This window comes from Schistocerca nitens, chromosome 1 (genome assembly GCF_023898315.1).
Source record: "Schistocerca nitens isolate TAMUIC-IGC-003100 chromosome 1, iqSchNite1.1, whole genome shotgun sequence".
Lineage (NCBI taxonomy): Eukaryota > Metazoa > Arthropoda > Insecta > Orthoptera > Acrididae > Schistocerca > Schistocerca nitens.
Genome location: NC_064614.1, coordinates 1,062,444,806 through 1,062,459,191, shown reverse-complemented (window position 1 = coordinate 1,062,459,191; position 14,386 = coordinate 1,062,444,806). Strand labels below are relative to the sequence as shown.

General features: G+C 44.2%; 1 protein-coding gene across 1 annotated transcript in view; it reads right to left on the bottom strand.

Moving 5' to 3' along the window:
* LOC126226405 (glutamate receptor ionotropic, delta-2-like) overlaps positions 1-14,386 on the bottom strand; it is a 110,477-nt gene that overhangs the window by 42,623 nt on the left and 53,468 nt on the right. The gene's annotated exons all lie outside the window — the stretch shown is intronic.

Sequence of the window (14,386 nt, the reverse complement as noted above, 5' to 3'; positions counted from 1 at the left end):
GGTTTGATGCAGCTCTCCATGCTACTCTATCCTGAGCGAGCTTCTTCATCTCTCAGTACCTACTGCAACCTATATCCTTCTGAATCTGCTCAGTGTATTCACTCTTGGTCTCCCTCTACGGTTTTTACCTTCCACGCTGCCCTGCAATGCTAAATTTGTGATCCCCTGATGCCTCAGAACATGTCCTACCAACCGGTCCCTTCTTCTTGTCAAGTTGTGCCACAAACTCCTCTTCTCCCCAAGTCTATTCAATACCTCCTCATTAGTTATGTGATCTACCCATCTAACCTTCAGCATTCTTCTGTAGCACCACATTTCGAAAGCTTCTATTCTCTTCTTATCCAAACTATTTATCGTCCATGTTTAACTTACATACATTGCTACACTACATACAAATACTTTCAGAAACGACTTCCTAACACTTAAATCTATACTCGATGTTAACAAATTTCTCTTTTTCAGAAACGCTTTCCTTGCCATTGCCAGTCGACATTTTATACCCTCTCTACGAGGTGCATTCAAGTTCTAAGGCCTCCGATTTTTTTTCTAATTAATTACTCACCCGAAATCGATGAAACTGGCGTTACTTCTCGACGTAATCGCCCTGTAGACGTACACATTTTTCACAACGCTGACGCCATGATTCCATGGCAGCGGCGAAGGCTTCTTTAGGAGTCTGTTTTGACCACTGGAAAATCGCTGAGGCAATAGCAGCACGGCTGGTGAATGTGCGGCCACGGAGAGTGTCTTTCATTGTTGGAAAAAGCCAAAAGTCACTACGAGCCAGGTCAGGTGAGTAGAGAGCATGAGGAATCACTTCAAAGTTGTTATCACGAAGAAATTGTTGCGTAACGTTAGCTCGATCTGCGGGTGCGTTGTCTTGGTGAAACATCACACGCACAGCCCTTCCCGGACGTTTTTGTTGCAGTGCAGGAAGGAATTTGTTCTTCAAAACATTTTCGTTGGATTCACCTGTTACCGTAGTGCCCTTTGGAACGCAATGGGTAAGGATTACGCCCTCGCTGTCCCAGAACATGGACACCATCATTTTTTCAGCACTGGTGGTTACCCGAAATTTTTTTGGTGACAGTGAATCTGTGTGCTTCCATTGAGATGACTGGCGCTTTGTTTCTGGATTGAAAAATGGCATCCACATCTCATCCATTGTCACAACCGACGAAAAGAAAGTCCCATTCATGCTGTCGTTGCGCGTCAACATTGCTTGGCAACATGCCACACGGGCAGCCATGTGGTCGTCCGTCAGCATTCGTGGCACCCACCTGGATGACACTTTTCGCATTTTCAGGTCGTCATGCAGGATTGTGTGCACAGAACCCACAGAAATGCCAACTCTGGAGGCGATCTGTTCAACAGTCATTCGGCGATCCCCCAAAACAATTCTCTCCACATTCTCAATCATGTCGTCTGACCGGCTTGTGCGAGCCCGAGGTTGTTTCGGTTTGTTGTCACACAATGTTCTGCCTTCATTAAACTGTCGCACCCACGAACGCACTTTCGACACATCCATAACTCCATCACCACATGTCTCCTTCAACTGTCGATGAATTTCAATTGGTTTCACACCACGCAAATTCAGAAAACGAATGATTGCACGCTGTTCAAGTAAGGAAAACGTCGCCATTTTAAGTATTTAAAACAGTTCTCATTCTCATCGCTGGCAGTAAAATTCCATCTGCCGTATGGTGCTGCCATCTCTGGGACGTATTGACAATGAACGCGGCCTCATTTTAAAACAATGCACATGTTTCTATCTCTTTCCAGTCTGGAGAAAAAAAAAAAAAATCGGGGGCCTTAGAACTTGAATGCACCTCGTACCTCGACCATCATCAATTATTTTGCTCCCCAAATAGCAAAACTCCTTTACTACTTTAAGTGTCTCATTTCCTAATCTAATTCCCTCAGCATCACCCGACTTAATTCGACTACATTCCATTGCCCTCGTTTTGCTTTTGTTGATGTTCATCTTATATCTTCCTTTCAAGACACTGTCCATTCCGTTCAACTGTTCTTCCAAGTTCTTTGCTGTCTCTGACAGAATTTCAATGTCATCGGCGAACCTCAAGGTTTTTATTTCTTCTCCCTCGATTTTAATACCTACTCCAAATTTTTCTTTTGTTTCCTTTACTGCTTGCTCAATATACAGATTGAATAACATCGGGGAGAGGCTGCAACCCTGTCTCACTCCTTTCCCAACCACTGCTTCCCTTTCGTGCCCCTCGACTCTTATAACTGCCATCTGGTTTCTGTACAAATAGTAAATAGCCTTTCGCTCCCTGTATTTTACCCCTGCCACCTTCAGAATTTGAAAGAGAGTATTCGAGTCAACATTGTCAAAAGCTTTCTCTAAGTCTACAAATGCTAGAAACGTAGGTTTGCCTTTTCTTAATCTTTCTTCTAAGATAAGTCGTAAGGTCAGTATTGCCTCAAGAAGGCCGAAACTTAGCCCGGACATCAAGGCGAGATACTTATAATAGATTCCACAACAAAATTTTGTCTCGAAACCTTTCAGAAACTCCAAAGAGATTCTGGACACATGTAAAATATGCTAGCGGCAAGACATAGTCAATATCTTAGCTTCGCTGTAGCAATGGAATTCCTTCACTCAAAAATGCTTTAGGTGGGGTTCTTATGCCGCGTTTGATGCATGCGGCAGCCGTTGTGCGTCTGACGTAGTGCGGCTGACGCATAGCTGGCGATTCCTATAGAGCGGCGGCCTCACATTGTTTAGTTGCTCTGCTATGTCTGTGCCGTAAGGATGATTTAGCGCGATTTGTTGTTTTATCTCATGTTAGAAGATGTTGAAGATAAATAAATTCAGCTTGAGCTATGTGAGGGAAATGCTGAAACACATCCGATGTCGGGTCATATGGGAAAGAAGGTGACAGTGGAATTTTGGATAAAAGTAATATCGGGAAAATGTTTTGAAGTGGTAAGATGTTTCCTCCGCTAACTAAGCTGCCGGATTCGGACACAGTAGTGCCGAATGTTTTTGTAGGCGACGAGGCATTTCGATTACATCCAAACATGATGAAACCTTTCTCTCCTCGAGTTGCCAGTACGTACTGAACCAAAAAAAAAAAAAAAAGCTATTTTTAACTACCGTCTTTCACGAGCTCGTAGAGTTTCTGAAAATGACTTCGTTCTGTTAAGCCAAGTATTTCGCATATTTTATTCTCCGATCAGTCTGAAGCCAGAAACGACTGATTATTTGATTATTGTTGCTTGCTGTTTACACAATTTACTTAGAGATGCATTCTTAGAGAAAAATAACGAGCCTCATTTTGAATTAAAGAGAAGTGAACCACTACCTACTGAAAATCTTGGAGCATTAGCAAGGAGTGGCGGTTATGCAGATGGTGATGGATTTTCTGTGCGAGATTCATTTACAGAATACTTCAACAGCTGTGCAGGTGCAGGGATGACACCGTGGCAAAGTGATCACGTTAGCAGAACTAAGTAGGCTTTGAACTCCCTAGCGTTACTGAATTATCTTCAAAAATTTGTACGCACATTTCAATAAATTGAACTTTTCTGACATACATCAGGTTTTGGTATTCACTTTGTGTACACTTCATTATTATTATTATTATTATTACTGAATATTATGTGGGACGATAATACTTATTCTTGTTTATTACAATATGCATTATTTGCCTGGCAACTAAGTAATAAACATTATGAAGAAACAGAAAGTATATAATACTTTTCTTACTTGTTCTTTCCACGTATTCCGCTATCTCTCTCCAAGCGTTATCCTTCACAGTTTGGTCCTTGTATACAGGTAACGATACATCGTAGATACAAGGAAATGTAGAAACCTATTCTATCAGTCTCTCATCTTCCACCACTGTGAACAGTACTTTTCCCTCGGCATGCTGTCGTGTTCTCCTTTGCGGGTGTGTCCAGACTGCTCTCAGACCGGCTGGGCCGATTCTGCATGCAGCTGACGCAACATCGGACAGTCCCGTTTAACACCATCTGTAGCAGTATCGTGAGGCAGACGCACAACGGCGGCCGCATGCGTCAGCCGCTGCATAGGAATCCCACCTTAAAGTTCCTCCTCTCCAACGTAATATCATAGAAGTGGAAATTTCGATGGGAAGTCCCATAGGCAGGAGAGTTTTTATATCCCTAATCTCGTTTATTCCCAACAATTTCGATTTTGCTTCAAACGTGTACCATTCTCAGTGACCTTATGTTATATCACGACTGTAAACATAGCACAAGACCAGACACAACGTGCTGCAGGCATGGGTTTTAGTGTCAGTTGCTTTCCCCACAGCCAGCTTCTACGAGGGTGAGTCAAATGAAAACCTTAAATATTTTTTTAAATATTATTTATTGCGCAGAAGTGGTACAAAGCTGTATCACTTTTCAACATAATCTCCCCCACGCTCAATGCAAGTCCTCCAACGCTTACAAAGTACATCAATTCCTTTGGAAAAAAATTCTTTTGGTAGTCCGCGCAACCACTCATGTACCGGGTGGCTTACCTCTTCATCAGAACGGAACGTCTTTCTTCCTGCCGCGCAGGATTAGCCGAGCGGTCTAGGGCGCTGCAGTCATGGACTGTGCGGCTGATCCCGGCGGAGGTTCGAGTCCTCCCTCGGGCATGGGTGTGTGTGTTTGTCCTTAGGATAAATTAGGTTAAGTAGTGTGTAAGCTTAGGGACTGATGACCTTAGCAGTTAAGTCCCATAAGATTTCACACACATTTGAACATTTTTTCTTTCCTCACATTGCGTCTTTGAGTGGTCCAGACATATGGAAATCACTTGGCGATGAGGAATGGCGCCATTGCTTGCTCGCTCTCTTCGTTTCTGGTTGGTGGAACTGAACCCAGGTTTCGTCCCCAGTAATGATTCTTGCAAGGAAGCCATCGCCTTCTCGTTCAAAGCGCCGAAGAAGTTCTTCACAATCATCAGCACGTCGTTCTCTCATTTCAGGAGTCAGCTGCCGTGGCACCCATCTTGCAGACACTTTGTGAAACTGGAACACATCATGCACACTGTGGTGTGCTGACCCATGACTAATCTGTAAACATGCTGCAATGTCATTCAGTGTCACTCGGCGGTTTTCCTTAACTATGGCTGCAACTGCTGCAATGTTCTGTGGAGTCACAACTCGTTGTGCCTGACCTGGACGAGGAGCATCTTCCTAAAGTCACACCATTTGCGAACTTCCTACTCAATTCGTAGACTTGCTGCTGTTACAAATATGCAGTACCGTACTGAACCTTAATTCGTCGATGAATTTCAATAGGTTTCACACCTTCAGTACGCAAAAACCGAATAACAGAACGCTGTTCTTCCCTGCTGCAAGTCGCAAGTGCGGCGGCCATCTTTATACTGATGTATTATTCTTGTTGTTGTTGTGGTCTTCAGTCCTGAGATTGGTTTGTTGCAGCTCTACATGCTACTCTACCCTGTGAAAGATTCTTCATCTCCCAGTACTTACTGCAACCTACATCCTTCTGAATCTGCTTAGTGTATTCATCTCTTGGTCTCCCTCTACGATTTTTACCCTCCACGCTGCCCTCCAAAGCTAAATTTGTGATCCCTTGATGCCTCAGAACATGTCCTACCAACCGGTCCCTTCTTCTTGACAAGTTGTGCCACAAACTCCTCTTCTCCCCAGTTCTATTCAATACCTCCTCATTAGTTACGTGATCTACCCAGCTAATCTTCAGCATTCTTCAGTAGCACCACATTTCGAAAGCTTCTATTCTCTTCTTATCCAAACTATTTATCGTCCATGTTTCACTTCCATACATGGCTACACTCCATACAAACACTTTCAGAAATGACTTCCTGACACTTAAATGTATACTCGATGTTAACAAATTTCTCTTCTTCAGAAACGATTTCCTTGCCATTGCCAGTCTACATATGATATCCTCTCTACTTCGACCATCACCAGTTATTTTGCTCCCCAAACAGCAAAACTCCTTTACTACTTTAAGAGTCTCATTTCCTAATCTAATTGCATCAGCATCACCCCACTTAATTCGACTACATTCCATTATCCTCGTTTTGCTTTTGTTGATGTTCATCTTATATCCTCCTTTCAAGACACTGTCCATTCCGTTCAACTGCTCTTCCAAGTCCTTTGCTGTCTCTGACAGAATTATAATGTCATCGGCGGACCTCAAATTTTTTATTTCTTCTCCATGGATTTTAATACCTACCCCGAATTTTTCTTTTGTTTATACTGATACTGCGACGGTATGTGTGCATCTGCACTATGCTGCCACCTACAGGCCATTCTGCACTCTTACCAACTTACAGGATAACGACGCGAAATTTCGATTTGTTTTACAAATTTAAGGTTTTCATTTGACTCACCCTCGTACATGGCTCTCTCCAGTGTTTGTGAAGCAAATAAGCTCTTTGTTGATGGCCATAATCACACTACTTCAAACGTTATAAGTAAGCTTTATAAGTCAAAAATAAATTCTGCATACACGAAATCTCAGGCAGAGCTGTAAATAAATGCATGGGCAATGTCTGGTTTCTCGGCTAGTTTTGGAGAAACGGGAATAATCAGAGAAGTGGTATCTGGCTTTTGCAGATGATCTTGCCATCTCAGCTGAATCTACAGAAGATGCAAAAATGGTACAAATGGTTCTGAGCACTATGGGACTCAACTGCTGAGGTCATTAGTCCCCTAGAACTTAGAACTAGTTAAACCTAACTAACCTAAGGACATCACAAACATCCATGCCCGAGGCAGGATTCGAACCTGCGACCGTAGCGGCCTTGCGGTTCCAGACTGCAGCGCCTTTAACCGCACGGCCACTTCGGCCGGCCACAGAAGATGCATCAATACAGATTAATTTCCTATAAGAAACAATTGCAAAAGTAAGAAGATAAAACGACGAAGAAGACACCGAAATATGTGGATAACGATTATGCAAGAATAAAAAACTCTACAATATTTGAATATCTGCATGAAATAATACAACGAAATGCTCTGGACAGAAACTTACTTCTAGGAAAATGGAATTAGCTTTCCAATTAACAAGATAATTTTATAGTAAAAATCTTTGAAATTTTTATCTATTTTGGATGTGGAACACTGCAATGTGTGATGAATTAAAGTTTTCAAAAATAATTTCAACTCGTCGCATTTTGTGATATTTCAATTTTTATTATACCACGATCGGTTTTGAATTGTTAAGCAACTCATCAGCAGGTCGTACACAGTTTTAAAGACTGTAACACCGAGAGCTTCATGTATCCGTGACACATTCAGTGCCTTCACGTCGGAACAAGTAAGCACTGAATGTGGCGAGATACACGACGTTCACTGCTTACTTCATTGTTTTATTCTGCCTTATCACAGCTACACGACCCCCAACAATGCTACAAACAATCATTAGAAGTATATACCATCTGATGATGAGTCACTAGAGGACTCGAAACTGGTGACGGTATAATAAAAATGGATTGAAATTTCTCATGACTAGAGACTGAAAGGAGCGATCTGTACTTACACTGTAGAAATCTTTAATAGTCAAGATCGTGTTCAGTTCTATTTATGTCTGTTGACCAGTTTCAACATTTCAGTCTGTCATCCTCCGATCTACAAATTGTTATATGCCCTGTTTCATTAGGACAGTAACACACATACAGGGTGTCCCATAAAGTACGCAATTTTTAAATTAATAACTAAACACATAATTTATTGTAAAATTGCTAGTATTATTACGTCAGTATGAAACGCAAAGACTGCGATTAAGCATGAACCTAAGTAGACCACAAATGTCCTCCACAGCTTCGTCTGCACACGTCCAGTCTGTGGACAAAATTTTCGACGATTCTAGAGCAAAGTTCTGCTTGAATCTGACCCACGACGCGTCTAATTTCTGCCTTGGGTTGAGGGATGATTCGTGAACAGCTGACAAAAATAAGAGATTTGACATACCCCCACAAAAAAGCCACTTGATGTCAAATGATACGATCTCGGTGGCCAGTTCTGATCGACATTGCGGGAGATGAGACGAGCAGGTAATCTTTCTCTCGGAAACCTTGTTGTTTGAAAGGCAGTGTGGCAGGTTGCCAATTACTGTGTTCAACATTCAATTCTTGCAAGTGCGAGCGTAAGGACTCAGTCACGTTTTCAAAAAGGTGTGGTCCAATTAGTCCGCCAACCTATAACCTACATCAAGCAGTGACTCATTCTGGATGATGGCACTTCTCGTGGACCATGCGAGAATTCTCTGGGTCCCAAATCTGGCAGTTTTGTTTGTTCACATAACCATTAAGCTGGAAGTGTTCCTCGTCACTGAAGATTATTTTCTTGTGAAAATCACTATCGATTTCTTGTTTTGTGAATACCCAATCGGCAGACGTTCGACTCTTCAAATAGTCCATCGACTTCAGCTCTTGTGTTAATTGAATCGTAAAAGGATGCAAACGCAGATCTTTTGTTAAGATTCGACGCAAACTGCTTCTCGGAATGGCTAACTTTTGAAAACGGCAGCGAGTCGGCTTCATTGGACTCATAGCGATGCTCACATTGGCGAGAGCGACATTCTCTACCGGTTGAGGAAAACGAGGACATCCTGCTGATTTGATGTACACTGTTGATCCTGTATTTTCACAGTTCCTTACTAGGCTCCGCGCTGTTCAAACATTAGGCGCGTTTCACCCACCAAAAATTACACGAAGTCTTCGAACGATCTCTATGTAGAATTCATCGTACTTTAAATGCACTTTCAAAATCGGGATGCGTTGATCCATCGAGTATCGTTCCATTTTAGGTGATAACACTCCAAGTAGCTACTCTACGCGGGTGTAAAATGAATGTGCGCAACGGAAAATAATAAACGCTGAAATGAAGATTTGGCCCTGTCTGACTACCCCCTGAAGCAGATCTTAAGATCTCTTAATGGACTTTAACATATAAATTACAGCATAAACATAAATGAATGATTAAGGCAACTAATACTACTAAATGATAAACGTTATTCCTACTTATATATTTATTGTAGATTTAAAAAGAAAACTTTCATTATTACAAAGTTTACATTTCCTAAGTAAAATTACTAATCAATTGCCAACTCTGCCCCTTATTATGACTGCGTTATCTAATTTCAATAACGCGAAATGACTGAGATCATCTATATACCAAACACTAGAAGACACTACTTTCAAAGGTGATCTACTGTGGTGTGGAACCTCTGTAGAAATAAACTAACGTGATCACAGCTGTTTAGCTTTTATAGCCCTAACAAGCAATTTGCGTATGTACTGCTTCCAGTGCGTCGAAGTGATGGCTCTCGTACTCGTCTGCGACGATGGAAGAACTCCAGCCACAAATAAACGCTTTCAAACACTAGGACAGCAGAAGACGGTCCTCTGACTAATGTACTCTAATATTGTCTTTTCCTCTCTGTTTTCTACAGACGAGAAACGCGAATTCCCAGCCACAAGGACGGAGTTCAGATAACGTCTCAACGTAAGTATAGGCAGAGGAAGTGCTCTCAATTACTGAATGCTGTGTACTCCACGACGACTTCCAACCCGGAGGTGAAGTCCAGAATCGTATAGGTTCGCAACAGTACAGTGCCTAACTGTTCTAGCTATAAACTCTCCTGAGAGCAAGTCCGTCTGTGCCAACAAAGCTGATATCGAGCGACCGTCACGCACGTGCGCACACAACAGACGACCTCGTCTCTCCACCGCTGGCTTCCCAGCGAGGCTCGGCTGCCCACCATCGTAATTCCGAAAAAGAATCATATCCCCGAAACCATGGAATTCTCCCTTTCTACAGATTCTTCCCAACGCCGACCAACCATATTTTAGTCTTTTGTCATCCAGCGCGGAAAATTTGCGAGGAAAAACCTATACTCGTACAATAGTACGCTTCTGAGTCAAAATCCTTGGAAATAACCCAGCCTGCATAGTTTCCGAGGTGCCACTTCTTCGTTCCTCTCACCTGCATCCAAAATTTGCAGAGTTCGGAAGTATTATCCGGTTGTCCTTCCGGCCCTACTACAATAGCGGCCGCCTGTCACCCTATTGTGCTCCAGAGCTCAGGTGCCATGACGTCCGTCTAGCTACTTCCTGTGTTTAAGCAGGACCAACACCCGTGATGGCCTTCCACCCAGAGCTTGAGTTCTGCCTGCCGTTTCATCTCCACTGGCGTGCCAACCTCTACTACACTCCTGGAAATGGAAAAAATAACACATTGACACCGGTGTGTCAGACCCACCATACTTGCTCCGGACACTGCGAGAGGGCTGTACAAGCAATGATCATACGCACGGCACAGCGGACACACCAGGAACCGCGGTGTTGGCCGTCGAATGGCGCTAGCTGCGCAGCATTTGTGCACCGCCGCCGTCAGTGTCAGCCAGTTTCCCGTGGCATACGGAGCTCCATCGCAGTCTTTAACACTGGTAGCATGCCGCGACAGCGTGGACGTGAACCGTATGTGCAGTTGACGGACTTTGAGCGAGGGCGTATAGTGGGCATGCGGGAGGCCGGGTGGACGTACCGCCGAATTGCTCAACACGTGGGGCGTGAGGTCTCCACAGTACATCGATGTTGTCGCCAGTGGTCGGCGGAAGGTGCACGTGCCCGTCGACCTGGGACCGGACCGCAGCGACGCACGGATGCACGCCAAGACCGTAGGATCCTACGCAGTGCCGTAGGGAACTGCACCGCCACTTCCCAGCAAATTAGGGACACTGTTGCTCCTGGGGTATCGGCGAGGACCATTCGTAACCGTCTCCATGAAGCTGGGCTACGGTCCCGCACACCGTTAGGCCGTCTTCCGCTCACGCCCCAACATCGTGCAGCCCGCCTCCAGTGGTGTCGCGACAGGCGTGAATGGAGGGACGAATGGAGACGTGTCGTCTTCAGCGATGAGAGTCGCTTCTGCCTTGGTGCCAATGATGGTCGTATGCGTGTTTGGCGCCGTGCAGGTGAGCGCCACAATCAGGACTGCATACGACCGAGGCACACAGGGCCAACACCCGGCATCATGGTGTGGGGAGCGATCTCCTACACTGGCCGTACACCACTGGTGATCGTCGAGGGGACACTGAATAGTGCACGGTACGTCCAAACCGTCATCGAACCCATCGTTCTACCATTCCTAGACCGGCAAGGGAACTTGCTGTTCCAACAGGACAATGCACGTCCGCATGTATCCCGTGCCACCCAACGTGCTCTAGAAGGTGTAAGTCAACTACCCTGGCCAGCAAGATCTCCGGATCTGTCCCCCATTGAGCATGAAACTTCCTGGCAGATTAAAACTGTGTGCCCGACCGAGACTCGAACTCGGGACCTTTGCCTTTCGCGGGCAAGTGCCAGGAAGTTTCATATCAGCGCACACTCCGCTGCAGAGTGAAAATCTCATTCTGGAAACACCCCATTGAGCATGTTTGGGACTGGATGAAGCGTCGTCTCACGCGGTCTGCACGTCCAGCACGAACGCTGGTCCAACTGAGGCGCCAGGTGGAAATGGCATGGCAAGCCGTTCCACAGGACTACGTCCAGCATCTCTACGATCGTCTCCATGGGAGAATAGCAGCCTGCATTGCTGCGAAAGGTGGATATACACTGTACTAGTGCCGACATTGTGCATGCTCTGTTGCCTGTGTCTATGTGCCTGTGGTTCTGTCAGTGTGATCATGTGATGTATCTGACCCCAGGAATGTGTCAATAAAGTTTCCCCTTCCTGGGACAATGAATTCACGGTGTTCTTATTTCAATTTCCAGGAGTGTAGTATTGGCAATCATGCATTCCGCCGTTTTTATAATAAAGACACTCCATCAGCTTTCATGCAATAAGCGTTAACAATTATTTACAAGGCGTATGTGACAATGTCAGTCTCCTTTATATATTCATATATACGATGTACAACCTATCACATGATACCTAATTGTGTTTGTAGAACACAGGAAAGTACGTGGAGGGGTGTTTGTAAGGTGCGAAATTATAGCCACCTTACAACAGTACGCACAAATACCAACTGACAATGACAATCAGTAATCGCAATATCAGCAGATGACAGTCATCTAAATTTCAGGTCCAGCAACCTTAGAAACTGAAAGAGGCACTCAATTTAAAAATTGCATTATTTATGGTACTCATTTTACAATGTTATCATCATAATGGGTAGTATGTAGCACATTCGACAAGGGCTTGTTAATCTAAAAATAGATTTGTCACAAATAATAACATTATAGTTAAAAAGTACCTTGAGTAATTAGGAATGATGACACACATAACATTCCACTAATGCTTGTTACATGTTGACCTGCATGACAGTGCATCATCATGCACATGTTTACATTTACACGACGAATTAAATACATCATGGATCCACAGTCTTTGAAGTACACAGTTAATTAACTGACAGTAAGGCACAGACAAGGCATGCAAATAACTGCATGAAGACAAAACAGGCATAATAATGACAGAAGAAAGAAAAGAACAACGTAGGGTAGTTTTTCAAAGAAAGAAATGAAATAAAAAGGAATATTTGATGTGGTTGTAGTAAAACAAATAAATAAAAAAACTTGTGATTACGTAGGCTTTCCCGGCGTAATACGTCTTGAAAGTCTCTTCAGGTTTGCTGCTGGTTCCTAATATCAACTTGATATTTCGGCGATCCATCTGTTCGCCATCTTCAGGAAAATGCTGCTTCTGCTGATGAGTCCCGCTGAGAACTGACGCCAGGCTGCAAATCGACGTCCTATATAGGCCACCGTTCAGTACATGGCGCATGCGCCACCCATCACGGTTGCTGGGAGGTGGCGCCACCCTTAGTAGAACACTGCTGGCAACGATATATCGCACTCAGGGCCGCACCAAAGAACGTTCAATTTTGATGCGAGATAATACAGGATTCCACGTCTTGCTAAGAGGAAACCCATTATCTCTGTCGATTAAATTATCCACCAACCTAATTTCAATCGCCTCTTTATAGACACTGTTCCAGAAACCGGAAATGTTGGCAACTACCACAGTTTCATCAAATTTCATACTGTGTCCCTCATTTAGGCAGTGTTCTGCTACCGCCGATTTTTCCGGCTGTTGTAAGCTCGTATGACGGCGATGTTCCACACACCTGTCATGCACTGTGCGAATCGAACGGCCAATGTAAGCTTTCCAACACTGACACGGAATTTCGTACACACCGGGTTTCCTAAGCCCCAAATCATCTTTCGCAGAGCCGAGTAGTGCCCTAATCTTAGAAGGTGGACGGAACACACTCTAAATGTTAAAATTCCCTAAAATTCGTCCAATCTTAAACGATAAGCCTCCAGCATAAGGAAGAAAGGCCACCGATCTATGTTCCTCTTCATACACCTCAGGAGATGGTCGAAACTCCATAGCCCGACGAATCTGCTTCTCGGAGTATCCATTTTCCTTGAAAACAGCCATCAAATGCACAAGTTCTTGGGTTAAGCTGTCCGCGTCGGAAATGGCATATGCTCTCCGTACCAATGTCCTAAGGACGCCAATGCTTCCATTTTTAGACGTTATGGTTTATAAAAACCGGATGGTACTTAGGGACACAGTGTTCACCGAAAGCCGACGCACACAGATTGGTATCTGCATCCTAAGAGTTGTCATCCACCACACCAATGCAGTGGTGTCCTTAGGACATTGGTACGGAGAGCATATGCCATTTCCGACGCGGACAGCTTAACCCAAGAACTTGCGCATTTGATGGGGCTGTTTTTAAGGAAAATGGATACTCCGAGAAGCAGATTCGTCGGGCTATGGAGTTTCGACAATCTCCGGAGGTGTATGAAGAGGAACATAGATCGGTGGCCTTTCTTCCTTATGCTGGAGGCTAGTCGTTTAAGATTGGACGAATTTTAAGGAATTTTTAACATTAAGAGTGTGTTCCGTCCACCTTCTAAGATTAGGGCACTGCTCGGCTCTGTGAAAGATGATTTGGGGCTTAAGAAACCCGGGGTGTACAAAATTCAGTGTCAATGTGGGAAAGCTTACATTGGCCGTTCGATTCGCACAGTGCATGACAGGTGTGTGGAACATCGCCGTCATACGAGGTTACAACAGCCGGAAAAATCGGCGGTAGCAGAACACTGCCTAAATGAGGGACACAGTATGAAATTTGATGAAACTGTGGTAGTTGCCAACATTTCCGGTTTCTGGAACAGTGTCTATAAAGAGGCGATTGAAATTAGGTTGGTGGATAATTTAATCGACAGAGATAATGGGTTTCCTCTTAGCAAGACGTGGAATCCTGTATTATCTCGCATCAAAATTGAACATTCTTCGGTGCGGCCCTTCGACCATAAATATAATAGACTGGCCCTGACGTCATTTTCGTGGCTCCAACATCTCTGGGCTGAAGTCACGTGAATGTTGGCAAA